This window comes from Bos taurus, chromosome 20 (genome assembly GCF_002263795.3).
Source record: "Bos taurus isolate L1 Dominette 01449 registration number 42190680 breed Hereford chromosome 20, ARS-UCD2.0, whole genome shotgun sequence".
In the NCBI taxonomy this organism is placed as follows: domain Eukaryota; kingdom Metazoa; phylum Chordata; class Mammalia; order Artiodactyla; family Bovidae; genus Bos; species Bos taurus.
The window spans coordinates 50,407,262-50,426,531 of record NC_037347.1 but is presented as its reverse complement, the minus strand read 5'-3'; positions in this window follow the sequence as shown (position 1 = coordinate 50,426,531).

Here is a 19,270-nt window from a genome sequence, read left to right as displayed (position 1 = left end):
GTCTCCCGCATTCCAGGCAGATTCTTTAACCTCTGAGCCACCAGGGAAGCTCAGAGGATACGTGTGACATATATACACTGCTGCTAAGTCACTTTAGTCTTGTCCGACTCTGTGCGATCCCATAGGCAGCAGCCCATCAGGCTCCCCCATCCCTGGGATTCTCCAGGCAAGAACACTGGAGTGGGTTGCCATTTCCTTCTCCAGTGCATGAAAGTGAAAAGTGAAAGTGAAGTCGGTCAGTCGTGTCCGACTCTTAGAGACCCCATGGACTGCAGCCTACCAGGCTCCTCCATTCATGCGATTTTTCAGGCAAGAGTACTGGAGTGGGGTGCCATTGCCTTCTCTGATATATACACGACCATGTGTAAAATAGATAGCTAGTGTGAAGCTGCTGTACAGCACAGGGAGCTTAGCTCAGTCTTCCGTGATGACCTAGAGGGGCAGGATAGGGGGTGTGGGAGGGAGGCTCAAGAGGGAGGGTATATAACTATATATATATAACTATATATAAAACTAAACTATATATATATAACTATATATATATAACTACATATATATTTGATTCACTTTCTTGTACAGCAGAAACTAATACATCATTGTAAAGCAATTATATCCTGATTAAAAAAAAAAAAAACTGAATTTTTATTATTTCAAGTTTATATGGTTACCCCAAGCTCAAGGTTTCCCACTAGGCTACACTTAAGGTGTTAGCTATAACGACAGATATTTGAAGGTCGAAGTGGGGAATCCGTTTCCAAGTTCACTTACATGGCTGTTGGCCAATTCTCATGGTCCTGAGAGACTAGGGCTTGCATTTGGGCATCTCCTTAGGACAGTTCATAATATGACAGCTGGACTTACTCAGGGCAGGCAAGAAAGCAAAAAGGGGCAAGAAAGACCCAACTCCAAAGTCTCTTTTGTAATCTAGGAAATGGCATACCAAGAGGTCTTCTGTATTGTATTATTAGAGACAAGTCAGCCAATTCAGCCACACTCAAGGAAGGGGAATTACACAAGGTCATGAGGGAACGGGGCAGCAGAGGATGAAATGGTTGGATAGTATCACCGACTTAATGGATATGAATTTGAGCAAACTTTGCGAGAAGTGGAGGACAGGAGCCTGGGGTGCTACCGCATCGGGGTCGCAAAGAGTTAGACACAACTTGGTGACTGAACAATAACAACAAAAAAGAATGAAGGGTAGGAGAAAAGGGTTTTGAGAGTCAGCTTAGAGTCTGTTTACCACAATATCAAGAAAGAAAATAAACATCATGAAGCTAAAATACTGTGTGTATGTGTGTACAGTCTTCTTTTGAGGAAGCTAACTGCCAAAGCTTTTGACTGTGTGGATCACAATAAACTGTGGAAAACTCTGAAAGAGTTGGAAATACCAGACCACCTGACCTGTCTCTTGAGAAACCTATATGCAGGTCAGGAAGCAACAGTTAGAAGTAGACATGGAACAACAGACTGGTTCCAAATAGGAAAAGGAGTATATCAAGGCTGTATATTGTCACCCTGCTTATTTAACTTATATGCAGAGTACATTATGAGAAACGCTGGGCTGGAAGAAGCACAGGCTGGAATCAAGATTTCTGGGAGAAATATCAATAACCTCAGATATGCAGATGACACCACCCTTATGGCAGAAAGTGAAGAGGAAGTAAGCCTCTTGATGAAAGTTTAAGAGGAGAGCAAAAAAGTTGGCTTAAATCTCAACATTCAGAAAACTAAGATCATGGTATCAGGTCCCATCACTTCATGGGAAGTAGATGGGGAAACAGTGGAAACAGTGTCAGAATTTATTTTTTGGGGCTCCAAAATCACTGCAGATGGTGACTGCAGCCATGAAATTAAAAGACGCTTACTGCTTGGAAGGACAGTTATGACCAACCTAGATCCATATTGAAAAGCAGAGACATTACTTTGCCAACAAAGGTCCATCTAGTCAAAGCTATGATTTTTCAAGTGGTCATGTATGGATGTGAGAGTTGGACTGTGAAGAAAGCTGAGCGCCGAAGAATTGATGCTTTTGAACTGTGGTGTTGGAGAAGACTCTTGAGAGTTGCCTGAACTGCAAGGAGATTCAACCAGTCCATTCTAAAGGAGATCAGTCCTGGGTGTTCAATGGAAGGACTGATGCTAAAGCTGAAACTCCAGTACTTTGGCCACCTCATGCAAAGAGTTGACTCATTGGAAAAGACCCTGACGCTGGGAGGGATTGGGGGCAGGAGGAGAAGGGGACGAGAGAGGATGAGATGGCTGGATGATATCACTGACTTGACGAATTTGAGTGAACTCCAGGAGTTGGTGATCAACAGGGAGGCCTGGCGTGCTATGATTCATGGGGTCGCAAAGAGTCGGACATGACTGAGTGACTGAACTGAATACTGTTATGCCCATGCTATCGATCAGGAAACTGAAGATGAATAAGGTTACTGCTGCTGCTAAGTCACTTCAGTCGTGTCCGACTCTGTGCGACCCCATAGATGGCAGCCCACCAGGCTCCCCTGTCCCTGGGATTCTCCAGGCAAGAACACTGGAGTGGGTTGCCATTTCCTTCTACAATGCATGAAAGTGAAAAGTGAAAATGAAGTCACTCAGTCATGTCCGACTCTTCGTGACCCCACGGACTTCAGCCCACCATGCTCCTCCATCCATGGGATTTTTCAGGCAAGAGTACTGGAGTGGGGTGCCATTGCCTTCTCCGATGAATAAGGTTAAGTTCATCCTATTAGAAATAGAATTTCAGCCCCCAGTGAGTCTGGTTATGAAGCTTTCGTTTCTAACTCCATAACATTTCCTTATATGAATTCAAACATAGAATCCAGCATTTAGGTCCTCATGCTTAATTAATTAACATTTAAAAAAATAAAAATTAGGGACTACATCCTTAGTATGTATGTCAAATATTCAAATATTATAGGGGCTTCCCTTCCCAGGTGGCACTGTGGTGCAGAATCCACCTGGTAATGCAGGAGACACTAGAGATGTGGGTTCAATTCATGGGTCAGGAAGATTCCCTGGACTAGGAAATGGCAGCTTGCTCCAGTGTTCTTGCTGGGAAACCCATGGACAGGGGAGCTTAGCAGGCTATAGTCCATGGGGTTGCAAAGAGTTAGATACAACTGAGCAACTAAGCATGCAAAATCAAATATTTTAGATAAATATATGAACATCATAGTCTAAGTCTTCTGGAATGGGCTATTTTACAAATCATAAATCAAAATCCTTGCTTTGCATATAAGAATGAGAAAAAAATAGAAGGAAAATATTACAAAGTAGAAGCAAGGACTGAGAGAAGAAAGAAAGAAATTAAAGGGAGAAAAAGCAAAAGTTGATTTGATTTTACAGTTAAGGAATCAGAATGGAAATTTTATCCCAGTTGTATGTCTCATGTTGTATATAGTTAAAGCACAGCACAATGAAACATTTTAAAATTTAAGAATTAGAGTGATATCATAAAGAACAAAAAACTTTTAATGTATGGCATAATTGTATATAACCAAGGAAAGCAGGATTTGTAAACACAAATTAATTATGCTTCGAGGTTTAAAATGTAGCAGTAAACTGTAATAAAACTTATTATCAGCATACAAATGTTAGTATGAATATTTCTTTTTAGTTACAAGAGACAAATTTATAGTTATTTTTCACTAAATTCTGCAGGGTTCTGGAACAAAGCAACTTATTGGATTTAATATATTTCTCATAAAAAGTGTCTCAGAAGTATTACTTTCATGCTTCACACAACTTTTCATTGGCTTTCTTATTTTATATCTCTGATTTACAACAGGCTAGCTTTGCTGGATGATAAACTCTCAAATTGCAGAAATGTAAAACTGCAAGATTTCTTTTTTAAATGTAACAAGGAAGTTTAGTTGATTCAATATGAAATATGAACCTTTATGTGAGTCCATTTTACCAATGATAAAATCACTATAATAGTTGCATATTTAATTGAGAATAAAATATAAATTAAAAATTAAATATTTGTCCAATTTTACTTTTTCCCATTTAGTATACTTATTTGAAATATATAAAACCTCATAGAACAAAATAATCAAGAATTTAGGAATCCTTACCATTTCCTATCAGATGCAGATACAAAATGGCATAAAATAAATATTTGTTGATGAGTACAGTAGAAATTCCTGAACTTGTAACAAACACATAACATACACAGGCAAAAGATTATTTAAAGTGGTAATATGGTTTATAAGAGAGGTATTCCTTCTAAAAGAATAATATAAATGATGCTAAAACAGTTGCAAAGTGATTTGTTCAGTTCATTGCCAAAGAGAAACAAAAACACTTGTCCTGTTGGGCAAGTGACATACATGAGAGGATAAGTTTTCCATTAAAAAGGAATGATGGGAGAAGAAGAAACTTAACTTGGGGGTGAGGAGTGATAACAGCTAGGAAAACAGACAACAGTTTCAGTAATGGGTTAAAGATGGATTAGATATTTTATCAATTGGAAGGAATCCAAGACAAATCAGTAACTCTTAGAGTTCTCCAAAGGCATCCTATTTGCTAGCATATAGATGGATTATTCCAAAGGCTGCTTGTGGACACAATGGGGGAAGGAGATGATGGGACAAATTGAGAAAGTAGCACTGACATATATACACGACCATGTGTGAAACAGCTAGCTAGTGGGAAGCTGTTATATAACAAAGGGAGCCTAATTTGTGGCTCTGTGATGACTTAGAGAGGTGGGATGGAGGGGACTGGGAGGGAAGCTCAAAATAGAGGGGATATATAAATAGTGTTTTGAAAAGCAGAGACATAACTCTGCCAACAAAGGTCCACATAGTCAAGGCTAGGGTCTTCCTAGTGGTCACATACAGTTGTGACAGCTGGACCATAAAGAAGGCAAAATGCCAAAGAATTGATGCCTTCAAACTATGGTGCTGGAGAAGACTCCTGAAACTCACTTGGACAGCAAGGAGATGAAACCAGTTAATCTTAAGGGAGATCAACCCTGAACATTCACTGGAAGGACTGATGCTGAAGCTGAAGCTCCAGTAATTTAGTCATCTGACATGAACAGACAACTCATTGGAAAAGTCCCTGATGCTAGGAAAGATAGAAGGCAGAAGGAGAAGACAGCATCAGAGAATGAGATGGCTGGACAGCATCACTGATGCAATAAGCATGAACTTATGCAAACTCCAGGAGATGGTGAGGGACAGGAAGGCCCAGTATGCTGCAGTCCATGGAGTTACAAAGAATCGCACAATACTGGGAGACTGAACAACAACAACAATAATAAATATGGTTATGGCTGATTCACATTGTTGTAAGGCAGAAACCAACACAACATTGTAAAAAAAACTGAAAGTGAAAGTCGTTCAGTCAGGTCCAACTCTTTGTGACCCCATGGACTATAGCCTACCAGGCTCCTCTGTCCCTGGAATTCTCCAGGCCAGAATACAGGAGTGGTCCCTTGTGGCTCAGCTGGTGAAGAATCCGGCTGCAATGTGGGAGGCCTAGTTTCGATCCTTGGATTGGGCAAATCCCCTGGAGATGGGAAAGGCTACCCACTCCAGTATTCAACCTGGACAATTCCATGGACTGCATAGTGAAAGGAGTCACAAAGAGTCAACACAATTGAATCACTTTAACTTTTTCATCAGCCTTTCTCTCCTCCAGGAGATCTTCCCAAACCAGGAATTGAACCCAGGTCTCCTGCATTACAGGTGGATTATTTGCTGAGCCATCCAGGGATTCCTAGTAAAACTTCAGTTTAGTTCAGTTCAGTTCAGTCGCTCAGCCGTATCCAACTCTTTGTGACCTCATGAATCGCAGCACGCCAGGCCTCCCTGTCCATCACCAACTCCCGGAGTTCGCTCAGACTCAAGTCCATCGAGTCAGTGATGCCATCCAGCCATCTCATCCTCTGTCGTCCCCTTCTCCTCCTGTCCCCAATCCCTCCCAGCATCAGGTCTTTTCCAATGAGTCAACTCTTCGCATGAGGTGGCCAAAGTACTGGAGTTTCAGCTTTAACATCGTTCTTTCTAAACAAATCCCAGGGCTGATCTCCTTCAGAATGGACTGGTTGGATCTCCTTGCAGTCCAAGGGACTCTCAAGAGTCTTCTCCAACACCACAGTTCAAAAGCATCAATTCTTCGGCGCTCAGCTTTCTTCACAGTCCAACTCTCACCTCCATACATGACCAATGGAAAAACCATAGCCTTGACTAGATGGACCTTTGTTGGCAAAGTAATGTCTCTGCTTTTGAATATGCTATCTAGGTTGGTCATAACTTTCCTTCCAAGGAGTAAGCGTCTTTTAATTTCATGGCTGCAATCACCACCTGCAGTGACTTTGGAGCCTAAAAAATAAAAGTTTTACAGTGCTCACACTGTTTTCCCATGTACTTCCCATGAAGTGATGGGACCAGATGCCATGATCTTAGTTTTCTGAATGTTGAGCTTTAAGCTAACCTTTTCACTCTCCTCTTTCACTTTAATCAAGAAGCTCTTTAGCTCCACTTCACTTTCTGCCATAAGGGTGGTGTCATCTGCATACCTGAGGTTATTGATATTTCCCCCGGAAAACTTGATTCCAGCCTGTGCTTCTTCCAGCCCAGCGTTTCTCATGATGTACTCTGCATATGAGTTAAATAAGCAGGGTGGTTCCTATTTGGAACCAGTCTGTTGTGTCCATGTCCAGTTCTAGCTGTTGCTTCCTCACCTGCATATAGGTTTCTCAAGAGATAGGTCAGGTGGTCTGGTATTCCCAACTCAGAATTTTCTACAGTTTATTGTGATCCACACAGTCAAAGGCTTTGGCATAGTCAATAAAGCAGAAATAGATGTTTTTCTGGAACTCTCTTGCTTTTTCCATGATCCAGCGGATATTGGCAATTTGATCTCTCGTTCCTCTGCCTTTCCTAAACTAGCTTGAACATTTGGAAGCCTGGCTTGGAGAATTTTGTGCATTACTTTACTAGCATGTGAGATGAGTGCAATTGTGTGGTAGTTTGAGCATTCTTTGGCATTGCCTTTCTTTGGGACTGGAATGAAAACTCACCTTTCCCAGTCCTGTGGCCACTGCTGACTTTTCCAAATTTACTGGCATATTGAGTGCAGCATTTTCACAGCATCATCTTTCAGGATTAGAAATAGCTCAACTGGAATTCCATCACCTCCACTAGCTTTGTTCGTAGTGATGTCCACTTGACTTCATATTCCAGGATGTCTGGCTCTAGGTGAGTGATTCACACCATCGTGATTATCTGGGTCATGAAGATCTTTTTTGTACAGTTCTGTGTATTCTTGCCACCTCTTCTTAACATCTTCTGCTTCTGTTAGGTCCATACCATTTCTGTCCTTCATCAAGCCCATCTTTGCATGAAATGTTCCCTTGGTATCTCTAATTTTCTTGAAGAGATCTCTAGTCTTTCCTGTTCTCTTGTTTTCCTCTATTTTTTTGCATTGATCGCTGAGGAAGGCTTTCTTATCTTTTCTTGCTTTTCTTTGGACGTCTGCAATCAGATGCTTTTATCTTTCTTATTCTCCTTTGCTTTTTGCTTTTCTTCTTTTCACAGCTATTTGTAAGGCCTCCTCAGACAGCCATTTTGCTTTTTTGCATTTCTTTTCCATGGGGATGGTCTTGATCCCTGTCTCCTGTACAATGTCATGAACCTCTGTCCATAGTTCATCAGGCACTCTATCAGATCTAGCCCCTTAAATTTATTTCTCACTTTCACTGTATAATCATAAGGGATTTGATTTAGGTCATACCTGAATGGTCTAGTGGTTTTACAACTTTCTTCAATTTAAGTCTGAATTAGGCAATAAGGAGTTCGTGATCTGAGCCACAGTTAGCTCTTGATCTTGTTTTTGCTGACTATATAGAGCTTCTCCGTCTTTGGCTGCAAAGAATAAAATCAATCTGATTTTGGTGTTGACCATCTGGTGCTGTCCAAGTGTAGAGTCTTCTCTTGTGTTGTTGGAAGAGGGTGTTTGCTATGACCAGTGCATTCTCTTGGCAAACTCTATTAGCCTTTGCCCTGCTTCATTCCGTATTCCAAAGCCAAATTTTCCTGTTACTCCAGGTGTTTCTTGACTTCCTACTTTTGCATTCCATTTCCCTATAATGAAAAGGACATCTTTTGGGGGTGTTAGTTCTAAAAGGTCTTGTAGGTCTTCATAGAACCGTTCAACTTCAGCTTCTTCAGAGTTACTGGTTGGGGCATAGACTTGGATTAGTGAGATATTGAATGGTTTGCCTTGGAAATGAACAGAGATCATTCTGTCTCTTTTGAGACTGCATCCAAGTACTGCATTTTGGACCCTTTTGTTGACCATTATGGCTACTCCATTTATTCTAAGGGACTCCTGCCCACAGTAGTAGATATAATGGTCATGAGATAAATTCACCCATTCCAGTCCATTTTAGTTCACTGATTCCTAGAATGTTGATATTCACTCTTGCCATCTCTTGTTTGACCACTTACAATTTTCCCTGATTCATGGACCTAACATTCCAGGTTCCTATGGAATATTGCTCTTTATAGAATCAGACCTTGCTTTTATCACCAGTCACATCCACAACTGGGTATTGTTTTTGCTTTGGCTCCATCCCTTCATTCTTTCTGGAGTTATTTCTCCACTGATCTCCTATAGCATATTGGACACCTACTGACCTGGGGAGTTCCTCTTTCAGTAGCCTATCATTTTGCCTTTTCATACACTTCATGGTGTTCTTAAGGCAAGAATACTGAAGTGGTTTGCCATTCCCTTCTCCAGTGGACCACATTCTGTCAGACCTCTCTACCATGACCTGTCAGTTTTGGGTGGCCCCACACAGCATGGCTTAGTTTCATTGAGTTAAACAAGGCTGTGGTCCATGTGATTGACTATTTTTCTTTGATTATGGTTTCAGTGTGTCTGCCCTCTGATGCCCTCTTGCAACACCTCCCATTTTACTTGGGTTCCTCTTGCCTTGGACCTGGGGTGCTAATAAATAGTGATGCACAGTAGGCATTTGTTGAAAGAAGGAATCTGATATCAAATTCTCCTTATAGAACTGATCTTAAGGTGTCTTCTCATTACATCCGAAGTTAGTACCATGACTGTGTCAGATCACCCTATCACTGAGAATTTTAAATTATTAAATTATAAAGTTCCTCATTATATAAACTGAGATTTAAAGAAAATCTATCTGTTAGTTTTTTATTACTCCTCAGAGATGGAATTAAAATGAATCCTTCTTCTGCCTGGCAATCTTTCAAATATTTGAAGTCAGCTGTCTTTAAGAAACACTGCAGAGATACTAATTTATAATTTCTCTGCAGTATTTCTTTGACCTACCTCACCCCACACACAGTTTCAAAATATTAGTCAGATAGTTGTGGGTAGAGAAGCTTGCAAGGCCACACCAAATTTACCTGAACATATTTTCTCTTGTCTTCTATAAACATCTAAATTAATTGAGCATTATGTGAAGTGTCAGAAAGTATTTCCCACTGCCTAAGACAAGCATTTTTAGCAATGAGCAAGAAGCAAATCATAGACCCAACATGACCTGCTAAGCATGAGGAAAAAGAGTCATTTGCCTAAGGGATCAGCCAGCTTCTCCTGAGAGGACATCTGTGGCAAACATTATGAACTACAAACAAGGGATCCCACTATTCAAACAGTATCAGGTAAGTGTTTTAGATTCTTATGGAACTCTGTGGAGGGAAGAGCCCCAGTTACACCCAAGATTAATTTCCCTTCATTCCTCTGGGATGGTGGCAATATATCTAGATTAATTTTAGTCAAGAAACCTAAAAAAATGAGGGTTACCTCACACACTCTATTTGGACACAATATATATCATTGATATAACAATTAAAACCTCCTTAAAACCTGTTGAAACTATAAGTCTAAGCTTCATTAGACTCCCCCCCTCACCTGCTAGTCTACAGGGCAATGGAGTGAAAGTGTTAGTTGCTCAGTCCTTTCCCCAACTCTGTGACCCCAAGGACTGTAGCCCACTGGGCTCCTTTGTCCATGTAATTCTCCAGGCAAGAATACTGGGTTGGGTTGCCATTCCCTTCTCCAAGAGAACTTCCTGACCCAGGGATTGAACCCAGGTCTCTTGCATTGCTGGCAGACTCTTTACTGTCTGAGCCACCAGGGATAGTGAAAAATAGAAGGCACAGTGTCAGAAAGAAAATAAAACAGATTGGAAAAAATAGGCAAAGAACATTTCACCTGAGTCTAAGCTCTCCAGGTATACGATAAAAAGAGTAACGCTATTAGGTACCATTTGCACCATAATCACAGGACACCTACCACTTAAAACAGGCATACAAGTCAAATAACAATATAGCCTGAGAGTGAAGTCTATATTTAATGCCTTAGAACTGAACCATGCAAAATCCCTTTAATATAACCAAACATTTCTCGGGTTGGCAAGACTGTGTGTAACATATTTCATCAATTCTTGAACATACCATTTTGTTCATGTTATAATATTTCTAAATAAATGGTTTAGAATCAATGGATGCATTTTTCTAATCAGTGGATGCATCTTCTAATCCACGATATGTCAGAGTTAAACTGGGGACATTTCTTTAATTTTAATCATATAAAAATGATGGTACTCATATAAGCACTATTTAGAGATGAGGATGTCTAGAATCAGGTCTTTCATGTATGTGGTTTTATACTGAATCTAGATCCATTAAGGTAACAGATTCATCAAGCTACCTTATGATTACAACTTGCCTTACATGTGGACATTGTCAAAGTATGTTGGCCAGAAGCACCTGTTCCCTTATCAGTTTTAGTTTTTGTTGTTATTAAAGTGTTTTTTGGTTGTTTGTTTGTTTGTTCCCCTAAGAACTACTGACCTGCCAAATTGGGTGAAATCTGGTTTTGTGAGCTTAGTGAACTTGAGTTAACTCTAAGAGATGTATCCATTTAAGCTGTGCTGATCAAATGCATTTTCTGGTCCATTATGCAGTCAGAACACACATGCTGGACCATCAGGGTCACTGGACCTGAGAGGCCCCTTGGATAACAAGCAGATAACTTCTGCTAATCTCACCCATAAATATTTCATCTTCATCACCTATCTCACATTCTTCTTTTCTTCTTGTTTTCTGAGATAATGAAAGTAGCTTTAATTTAATTATAGACTTCCCTGGTGGCTCAGACGGTAAAGCGTCTGTCTACAATGCGGGAGACCCAGGTTCGAGCCATGGGTTGGGAAGATCCACTGGAGAAGGAAATGGCAATCCACTCCAGTACTCTTGCCTGGAAAATCCCAATGACAGAGGAGCCTGGTAGGCTACAGTCTATGGGGTCACTAAGAGTCGGACACGGCTGAGCGACTTCACTTTCACTTTCAAAGTAGCTTTAGTAAATCAATTATAAGTGTTAGCTACCTAGATGCCTTCAGTAACAATTACTTTCATTTATCTGGTTGTCATTTTCTCAATTTACTCTAATTTCACCAAGCACTTTCAAGTACAGTACCCAGAGCTACCAAGATTCCTGAGTGGCCTGTAAATTCTTCAGTCCTGTTACTATAGTTCTGCTCATGAAATATATGATCCCATTAGCTATGCTGGAGCTACATCACATTATTGATTGGTATTGATCTTCCTGTCAAGCAAAGCCCACAATCTCTTTTACACATGCAATTGCTAAGTGATACTATCCTTTGTATGGTTGGCTTTTTGGAATTGAGAACAAGACCTTGCATTTATCACTTTAAAAATGCTTATTAGTTTTGGTCCTTTTCTCTTTGTTTTTCAAATATTGTTAGTTCTTTATTCTGTAATATAAGGTATGTACCAATTCTCTCGAACTTTTATCATACACAAATCTGGTGGTTACAACTATTTTATAGTTTTCAAGTTACAATGTGAATTGGTTACAGCTATTGAAATAAACAGAACTGAATTTATATCATAAAGGGATATGCTAGAATCCTCTCTTTAGGTTGACACCACTGTATACTACCCTTCTCCTAATTATTAATCCATATCTTTTATCACAAGTTCACATTGATGTGTCAGGCACCAGGATCTTAGGAGTAATGCTTTGATCAAAACCAATCTACTGCATTTCTTTGATCTGTTTCTCTAATGTTGTTTAAAAAGAGGGTAGACTGTGACATAGTCTTAAAAATGTTTGCTGAAGCTAAACAAAATAAAACTGAAACCAAGACGTACAGTCACCCTTTAAGTGTTTTTCTTGTTCATTTTCAGTCCCTAATTGTGGACTATCAAAGAGAGGCATAAAAATGACAGAAATCCCTCCTTCCTTCCAAGGCACTGTGTGCTTCCAAAACCTCTTTTTAATAACTTGCTGTTGCTGTTACTCTTCCTAAAACTTATTTCCCATTACTATTAATGCCCTCATTTTGATCATCTATATTTATTATCACAAATACTATCAAAAGTTTTGTCACTGGCCTTGACATGTCCTATCATTTCAGTTCAGTTCAGTCGCTCAGTCATGTCTGACTCTTTGCAACCCAATGAATTGCAATACGCCAGGGCCTCCCTGTCCATCACCAACTCTCAGAGTCCACCCAAACCTATGTCCATCGTGTCAGTGATGCCATCCAACCATCTCATCCTCTGTCATCCCCTTCTCCTCCTGCCTTCTATCTTTCCCAGCATCAGGGTCTTTTCAAATGACTCAGCTGTCTGCATCAGGTGGCCAAAGTATTGGAGTTTCAGCTTCAACATCAGTCCTTCCAATGAATATTCAGGACTTATTCCTTTAGGATAAACTGGTTGGATCTCCTTGCAGTCCAAGGGACTCTCAAGAATCTTCTCCAACAATACAGTTCAAAAGCATCAATTCTTCAGCACTCAGCTTTCTTTATAGTCCAACTCTCACATCCATACATGACTACTGAAAAAACCATAGCCTTGACTAGACAGAACTTTGTTGCATGGTGCATCATTAAAATGCTACCTTCAGAATGTCACTGGAAATAATCTACTAAAATGTCCAGTATATCCAGGCCTAACTGCTATTTATCTCTCAAACTCCCCATATCTGGTCATCTATAATGACCTACATTACAAAATGGCAACTGTACCAAACAGTCCATAGGTCCTATTCATGCATCCTTGTTATCCTACTGATTGTTCCTTCTTTCTGCAAGTTGATCACTAATCAATGCTCATCCCACCCTGAACCAAATGTACAAACAGATAAAGAAGTAAATGGCCAATTTTGTTAACAAATCACAACTAGAGTATTAGACGAGTCCACTACTTTCTGAATGTCTGACATGTCCATAGCTCCATCAGAATCAAGTAGCTAGCATAATTCTGCATGCAGCTTAACATGCCTCATGTCCTGAAGTGAAGAAGTGAAGAAAGTCTTTCAGTCATGTCTCACTCTTTGTGACCTCTTGGACTGTAGTCTGCCAGGGCTCCTCTGTCCATGGAATTCTCCAGGCCAGAATATTGGAATGGGTAGCAATACCCTTCTCCGGAGGATCTTCCCATCCCAGGGATTGAATCTAGGTCTCCCGCATTACCAGCATATTCTTTACCATCAGAGCCACCAGGAAAGCCCAAGAACACAGGAGTGGGTATCCTATCCCTTCTACAGCAGGTCTTTCCAACCCAGGAATCTAACCAGGGTCTCCTGCACTGCAGGTGGATTCTTTACCAGCTGAGCTACCAGGGATGTCATGGGACCTATCAATTCTGACTGCAATTAAACTGGGCCAGGGCCTGGGTCCTGAGTCAAATAGGCCATCTAAAAGAAAACCTACGACATGTGAGGAGACTTGGTATGAGAAATCTGCACAATAACAAGAATAATAAGACCAATCATTGTCTATTTTTTAATCTATTTTTTAAACTTGATTTAAAATGTAAGTTTCACAGAAAGGGATGGAGATTTACAGAGGTTAGGAGATAAAAATGTGGCAAAACACACCAATAAGCATGGAGTGGGACTTCCCCAGTGGACCAGTGATTAAGACTTTACCTTTCAATGTAAGGTGTGAGGGTTCAATCCCGGGTCAGCAAGCTAAGATCTCATATGCCTCAAGGCCAAGAACCAGAACATAAAACAGAAGCTATATTGTAAAAAACAACAACAAAAAAATTCAATAAAGGCTTTAAAAATGGTCCACATTAAAAAAAAAAAAAATCTTAAAAGAAAGGGTGTGATAAGCTGAATAATCCACCCCTCCTACACACACATACAAATATGCTCACACCCTCATGCCTGGAACCAGTGAATATGTCACTTACAAGATGGCAAGAAGGGCTCTGCAGATGTGATTCAGCTAAGGATCCTCTGATGGGTGATTACCCTGGTGGGTTCCCCCATAATCACAAGAGTTCTTAATAAAAGGGAGGCCAGAGAAGCAGAGAGAGAAGTTAGGAGGACTGGAGAGAAGGGAGTGATGAGCTTTGCGTAGAGAAGGGGCCACAAGCAAAGGGCTGCAGGTGGCTTCTAGAAGCTGAAAAAGGCAAGGAGATAGATTCTCTAGGAGTTCTCCAGAAGTAAGGTTTAGAACTCTACTTTCCAAAACACTGATGTTGATTGTAGGACCACTGACCTCCAGAGAGTTAATCATAAATGTATGTTTTGTAAGCCAGTAAACTGATGGTAATTTGTTATGGGAGGAAATTAATACAAACAGTTATATTTAAAATCTGCATTTAGTTATATTCACCTACAACTCAGATGCCAACTTAATCTCCAAAGTCAATAGACTGAGAGACTGAAGGCACATGGCTATTACAGCGTCTCTGCAAGTACATTTTTTCCAGCACACTTCAACAATTACACACAATCTTGATTTCCTGATCAACATGAAATTTGGATTTAATTCTGAGGAAATATATTCTTCTATTTCTGACAACTCATCACATTTACAGATTTCTGTGGATATACTTACTAGTAGTTATTTATTCTTTATTTTAAATTAGTTTTTAATCTGTCCTTAAATTCCTTGTTTCTGTATCTTAAATGTATGCAAAATAGTCAGTGGGAGATATCATCTAGCAGAAAAAAGAAGTTTGGGAAAATAGCTTCCTTTGTGGCTTAGCTGGCAAAGAATCCACCTGCAATGAGGGAGACCTGGGTTGATCTCTGGGTTGGGAAGATGCCCTGGAGAAGGGAAAGGCTACCCACTCCGGTATTGTGGCCTGGAGAATTCCATGGAGTTGCAAAGAGTCAGACACAGCTAAGGGACTTCTACTTTCACTTGTTAAAAACTGGCCCATGTCTAATCATGCAGTGCATTGCAAAGAGTGAATAAAGAGTGGTCTTATCAGTGTGAGACAGAGCAAATAGGTTAGGTCTTTTGGGGACACATAAGATTTTTACTAGGTGATATCCTGGAGGAAGTATTTACTTGTCACCACACAAAAAACCTTTGTTCTCAATAATTGACTTCTGGGTCTAATACTAAAAGAATGCACCAGTGAAGTTAAGAAATTAGACATATTTTGCTCAGAATATACTCCTAGAAGCTGAACAAGAAATGAGGGTAAGAAAAATAGATTTCTGAGAGTCACTGAATAAAAATTTGCAAAGGAATTATCACCTGTATAGAAATAAAAGATTTTCAACATACTTATAATCAAGGAAACCCCCCTTGTGCCTGAAATATTAGAGGACATTACTATTTTTGTCTCCTTTAACTTTTAATTCCCAATCTTGAATTAGGGTATTATTTATAATTAGACATGAGAATATCTGGTTTGAAATTTTGAGTTCCCTACTATCTGGGTGATTTTTAGAAAATACGGGCTTTGTTTCTCCTGTATAATATAATAACAGTCCTGGCTCATAGGATTGCTTTTGAGGAATAAACAACATATTTCATTCTCCCTATGAAATGCTAGGCACATTGTCATGCCAGTGTTATGTCTTGTTGAACACTGAACATTCTCACACCAACTTTGTCTTATTCAAGAAGACTTAGGTGAAGCTATTAAAGAGGAATATTTCTTTTTTATCCTACTCTCACCTATTTTGGTTCTATTTTACATATGCCTATTATTCTTATCCTCTCCCTGAAAAAATCACCTGACAGGGTATCCTTGGTTTCACTTTATAATGCTTAATTTAGTCCAGTTTTCTTCAGTTAACTCCCCTATATCCAGTCTTCCTACTCTTCACTTTTGTTCTAAATCTACCTATCTCAACTTCTTCTTATCTCCGATGTCTATGATTTGATAACCAATTTGATGAAAATATCACTGGTAGATATATGCTACTGAAAGAAAATTACAGTAGCTTAAATAAACTAATTTATTGATGGATTCTCTGAACTCCAAATTTTTACTTATTTATACACACACACACATATATACTGTCATCACAGACAGATGCATAAATATGCAAGCACACTTTGATTTGTCTCATAAAACATGTTTTTGAAAAATACAGATAAAAAAACCTGATACTAGACCTAAACTAAGAAAATGATCTCAACTTTACTCACAAAATAATCCAATGAAAGACTTAATCATTTTATATTATTGCATTAGATGGTAGTTTCATATATTTATGTAAGCATTTTTGTTTTAATAATGGAAATTCTCAAATAGTATTCTTTATAAATGTTTCCTTTTTACCTTTTAACTAAAATGTTCATGCTGATGATGAAGATAAAGTGTCTATATATGTTCGGTTCACTGAATCAGTGGCTTAAGCATTTCCCCTATCAGGAGGAAATAAATTTGTAATAACAATTCTTAGCATTTGATAAAGCTTTTAGAATATATGTCATAAAAACAAAATTATAGTAATGCTACAAGTCATGCAGTAATGAAATATGTTCTTCTCTAAAATGAATAGCCTAATTCAGAGGTTGCTAATGTAAATGCACTGCAATCTGTAATTTCTATCTTGGTATTACATAGCACTTTCAATACTTTGTTTTAATATATAAATGTGTTTGTGTTAACTTGTTAGAGTTAATGGATTGGAAACCAATATGCTAAAGAGGACAGAGAGGAATAGCTCTGAAACTTTTATTTTCAATGAGGGATGATGAGCTACTACAATGAGAAAACCTACATATGAAACATGTTTTTTTAAATATTAATACTTCTGCTCTTTAACTGAGTTATTGTAATATCAAACAACTGTCTCATTGAAACATCTGTTGGAAATTATATATGAAAGTGAAGTCGCTCAGTTGTGTCAGACTCTTTGCGATCTCATGGACTGTTGTCTACCAGGCTTCTCTGTCCATGGGATTTTCCAGGCAAGAATACTGGAGTGGGTTGCCATTTCCTTCTCCAGGGGATCTTCCTGACCCAGGGATCGAACCCAGGTCTCCTGCATTGCAGGCAGACGCTTTACCCTCTGAGCCACAAGGGAAGCCCAGAAATTGTATATATTTATATATATAAATCATAAATTATCCCTACACATCAATTTAATGAATATTTATTAAACACTTTGAACACATATTTTTGTTAGCATACACATACATGTTTAGAAGTCCTAGAATGTATAGACATTTACAAAATACAAAACAAAATATGTACATTAAGAAGCACAACTTCTGTTTTCAAAGATTCTCTCTTGGAAGTCTAATAAAATTGTAGAAATTACAAAACTACATAGTAATATATAAATATTATTTGATGGGAAATTTTAATCTAATTTTTGATTCATAATTATATTTTAATGGATTTCACTGGCAGTCACATGAATGCATTAGGAGAGCGTTGTGGAGAAATGGTTTGGTTATCATTGAGAAGGTAGTATCTAATTCAGCTAGAAAGATACAAGGATTCAAATCTTGGAGAGGCTGTCTTTGTGCTTTGTGAACTGCCTGTTATAAATAGTACTGGAAACACAATTTCAATTTTCACTTGCATCTTTCTTTTCTGCTTTACCGATATGGGGTTAAACTAGCTTAAAACCTAACATACAAAAAATGAATATTATGGCATTGGCTCCCATCACTTCATGGCAAATAGATGGGGAAACAATGGAAACAGTGACAGACTTTATTTTCTTGGGCTCCAAAATCAATGCAGATGGTGACTAAAATCAGAGATATTACTTTGTGAACAAAGGTCCATCTAGTCAAAGCTATGGTTTTTCCAGTAGTCATGTATGGATGTGAGAGTTGGACCATAAAGAAGGTTGAGCACTGAAGAATTGCTGCTTTTGAACTGTGGTGTTAGAAAAGACTCTTTAGAGTACTTTGGACAGTATGGAGTTTAAACCAGTCTATCCTACAGGAAATCAACCCTGAATATTCATTGGAAGGACTGATGCTGAACCTTAAGCTCTAATACTTTGACCACCTGATGCAAACAGCTGATTCATTGGAAAATATCCTGATGATGGGAAAGATCGAAGGCAGGAGAAGGGGATGACAGAGGATGAGATGGTTGGATGGCATCACTGAATCTATGGACATGAGTTTGAGCAAACTCTGGGAGATAGTGAAGGACAGGGAAGCCTGGTGTGCTGCAGTCCATGGGGTCCCAAAGAGTCAGACACAACTGTGTGACTGAGCAGCAACCAATATGGGAAAACAAGTCACAGCATCAATAACAACCCATTCCTTAATTAACTTGAAATTTCTTGATTAAAGGAATTTGTTTTATTTATTACTGTTTAGAACTAGTCAAGTTCAGATTTCTCCTGTTTTTGTTCTCCATAAACTTTTAGTTGCAGTACTTTAGCACAACAGAGGACCTGGTCCCATGGGGAGCTCCTTTGGCCAAATGTAGTATTTAGCAATGCATAGCTGATTCTCTTTGGTGTGCAACAGAAACTAACATGACACTGTAAATCAAATATATTCCAATAAAAAATTAATTTAAAAAATAAACACTTAAAATCAAAACAATGCAGCCTTTCCAACTGAGCAGCAAACAGCTTTGAGAAGTCTTTAAAGATATTTTTTATAAGTTATTCAGGTAATTAACTTTAAAACCATACTTATGCACATTTTAGGCTGCTTATCAGTTTTCTTTGATTTAGAAACATTAACTTTTTATTTTAATTGTTGCCTTAAATTTGCATAACTGTTTAGATTCACTTGTGTGTTTATCAACTTTGCTCATCAAATTGTTTTGAATCCTTTGTCCTCTTTTCAGAATTTGTTTTTTTTTAAAATCTGAAGCATACTCTTTTATGGTTGTTTCACTGAACGTCAACTATAATTTCTCCCAGAAATTGATTTTTTAAAAAAAATTTGTTTCAGTATCTATTTTTAATATTTATTTGTGATTGTCATATTTTTTACAATTACATCTCAGATTCTGAAAACAGACATCATTTAATTTTGCCTTCA